This window comes from Patiria miniata, unplaced genomic scaffold (assembly GCF_015706575.1).
Source record: "Patiria miniata isolate m_02_andy unplaced genomic scaffold, ASM1570657v1 HiC_scaffold_10, whole genome shotgun sequence".
Lineage (NCBI taxonomy): Eukaryota > Metazoa > Echinodermata > Asteroidea > Valvatida > Asterinidae > Patiria > Patiria miniata.
Window position 1 is genome coordinate 17,254,607 of NW_024037048.1, and position 3,996 is coordinate 17,258,602.

Sequence of the window (3,996 nt, forward strand, 5' to 3'; positions counted from 1 at the left end):
TGACCTCTTCATTCAGTGTCAATAGTCTGGTGGCTTGACTACGGAGAAATGTGTAGTAAATTGAGACTAGTTCCCGCTTCATGCCACATGTTTCTTTAATTCTTTTGGCATGGTTGATTGATGCAGTACTGAAGCTGTGTTGGACTGGTTGTTTCAGGTGCCAGTCTATTTTCTTGCTTTGCATGTTTTCAATACCATAAGTTTTGGGACTCTCATACACAGTATTGAGAGTCCCAAATTTTCGGACTACACTTACAGTAGTCCGAGTAACTTGGACCATGCTTGGACCCAACTTATCGTCTTTTTAACATTCAGATTTCACCCTCAAAATGGCCTCCCAATTACTAGATAGGCCACCTGAGGTACAAATAGACATCGATGATTAAAATGGTTGTACTGAAGTTTACTTACGATCCGGAAGAAAAGTGAAATTTCCCGTTCAATTCTGAGAGCTCCCCTCGCGATCATGAACACGTTAAATTTCCGACTCGTGTTAATGTTTAATTGAACGACGTGATGTAGTCTTCATGCCCAGCGTACATTCAATGGTCCCCATATCCCGAGTGCGATTCTGTTACCGAGCGCGAAGCATCGATTATGATAATGAGTAGACTGGATCTCGCTTGTGAACACAAGTGGATTTCAAATGGTAAAAGACAACTAGCTTGAACTGGTTTCCGCCCATAAAAGCTGTCCTAGTTCCCGACTCTCTATTATCGTTCGAAATATACTTGTGTTTACAAACGAGATCCAGTCTACTCATTATCATAATCGATACATTGCGCTCGGTAACGGCATCGCACTCGGGATATGGGGACCATCGAATGTACAATGTACGCTGGGCATGAAGACCACATCGCATCGTTCAAACATTAACACGAGTCTGAAATTGAACGTGTTCACGATCGCAAGGGGAGCTCTCGGGATTGAATGGGAAATTTCACTTTTCATCCAGATCGTAAGTAAACTTCAGTACAACCATCTTAATTATTGATGTCTACTTGAACCTCAGGTGGCTTATCTAGTAATTTGGAGGCCGTTTTGAGGGTGAAATCTGATGTTTTTGTTGGGCAATGTTGGGTTTTTGGGACAAAAGAGAAAATTGTGTTGCTCGGCATATAGGGGTTTGGACCCCACTATTGCCAGACCATGTCCGAATGTTACAAAGGCGATAAGTTGGGTCCAACTTAGCCCCATAAATGTGGCCAATTTACTGGACTACCTCCGTAAATAAAGGCCACACTTCCACCATGTACAAAAACAAGTCAAACTTTGTCAAATTTTGATTTGCACATTTAGGCTTAATTTGTAGTTTATTTTTGCTTTAGAAGTCTACTCACCCTCTTTATAGCCTAATCAGAAAGTGCTGCCTTTTTCAGATGTCTCTTTTTCGTGAAATTTCCGTGAGTGCATAAAAACGTGCAAAATTACTACTGACGCTTTTTTACTCACGATTAGGCTAATTGAATGCCCACACAACACATACATCAAATGATATAGTTGCAAGCATGTCACCTGCGAAATTTGAGACCTTAAATCCAATTTTTAAGGCAAGTTTTTGGCAGTTCAAAAACCATCCACGTCAATCTCCATGCTCTGGAAATGTGTATGTGATTCCCAATGTATTCTGGGTACATGTAGGTATAGTTCAAGAGCCTTGCAGCTCACTTGTTTTTCAATCGATATCCAAATGAACATATAGCGCCCTCTGATAAAAAATGAAACATTCTACATTCACTCAGATCAACAAGAGGGCGCTGTTTTATCTACACGATGAAAATGTTCTAGCTAGGGAGTTTTTTTGCACAATGCATTGCAGTACACATCAACGTGATGTCTCACGTTTGGATTTCGATAACTCTTTGCAAAATTAGAATTAAAAGCTGAATTTTTGGTCATACAATGCTCACCAAAGCAACTTTGCGAGGCAGAAGTTTCGGGGATTATTGAGGAAACTGTAGTGCCAAAGAAGCTTGCAAATTTGATTCACACTGGTTTTATTATGCAGCACAAACTTTTGCACGATATGGATGCCTTAAGTTTTGGGACTCTCATACACAGTATTAAGAGTCCCAAATTTTCGGACTAGGCCTAGCCTAGCCCTAGCCTAGGCCTAAATCATTAATAAATGACATTTTTTTTGCCAGCTATTGCCAGCATAATTTATTACTTTTTTATTAGTCAGAATGGGACAAAACTATACGTTCACGTTACGAGTGTCTTACTAAGCTGATCTTGAGTAACTGCTCCAAAAGAATCCTGTATTTTATTCTGAAATTTACCTTTCCAAAACGAGTTGTGGATCACGTTGCAATTTCCCCATGAGGTGATATCTGGCGCCAGCTGTCAACTGATAATAGAACTGCGCCCTCTATTGATTCGATAAATAGCGCCCTCAATTGATAAGATGAGTGGCGCCCTCTATTGACCTTTCCCGTTTGGGGCAAACAAGTGGGGCGAGTTGGTAAAGGGGCGAGTTGGTAACTGTATGGTCAGTAGAGGGCGCTGTTTTGTTTTTCAATAGAGTGCGCTATTTATTGGATCACAAATTAGCTGTTTATGTATATCAATAGAGGGAGCTCTTCAAATTTTCAACAGAGGGCGCTATATCGGACAAGTAGAATGGCATAACCGGAATGTGATCAGTTTATAGTTGCTTGCCCGTGCAATTTTTTTAGTTTTGACAATGAAAAATACATTTTGTTTAAAAATTTCTATTTTTCTAGCAATATGAAAGCTTTGCACTTTGTAATGATGGAGACATCTATCGAAACGATCCGCCCACGTTTAATTATAGAATTTTGATGTTACAAAAATTTCGAACTATATAAAGAGCCCAATAAATCCCTCGAATCTAAAATAAAGCTTTTAATTTTTTTCTCTGACGGCGTGAAACGTCCGAGAGCGAAATAGAAAATCAAGAGGGTACATTGTTTAAACTAGTAAACCAAACAATGCGGGTTAAAAGCCTGAACTTTTCACTGAAAAGAAACAATGTAGTGTGCATGTGACTGTCGCAAAATTACACCGTTTTTTTTAAGGTCCATTACAATGTTAACAATATTTGGATTGATATGATGAAAGGTGATTTTAAGTGTAATGCTACAGTCTCATAAACAAACCATATCCTTCACGGGCAATCATAGATGTACTGTGCTGGACAAGCTATTTCAAAAATTAAGTGATGCATCGAATTGACTTGTGGCCAGATAATTGGTCGTGAGAAATAGACAAACAAGACAGAAGATTGAGACAAAACATTGGTTTTTCTCACCATCAGCAGTGTCCTCCGTCAACACGGAGAAAACTTGGCGATCGGATGCAGTCACAGTCCAAACAGAACATTTGCCTCACTTTTGCACAGAAACGATAGTCCAGGTAGACACGCTATCTCAAAACTTAATGACGCATGGAATTGAATTGTGGCCAGATGACTGGTTTTGAAAAATAGACAAACAAGACAGAAGATTGAGACAAAATATTGTTTTGGTCTTCCTCAACAGTGTCTTAATTGTGTCGCAACACGGAGAAAAACTTGGCGATGGGCTGGACTCAGATGCTGTCCAAACATAACATTTGCCTCACTTTTGCACAGAAACGATAGTCCAGCTGGACATGCTATCTCAAAAATTATGTGATGCATCGAATTGAATTTTAGGTAGCTGACTGGTCATGACAAATAAACAAACAAGACAAGATTGAGATAAAATATTGTTTTTTTCCCCATCGGCAGTGTCCTCCGTCAACACGGAGAAAAACTTGGTTATAGGCTGCAGTCACAGTCCAAACAGAACATTTGCCTCACTTTTGCACAGAAACGATAGTCCAGGTAAACACGCTATCTCAAAAATTAAATGACGCATTGAATTGAATTGTTGCCAGATGACTGGTTTTGAAAATAGACAAACAAGACAGAAGATAGAGACAAACTTTTGTTTTGCTCTCCCTCAACAGTGTCTTGTGTCGCAACACGGAGAAAAACTTGGCTATAGGCTG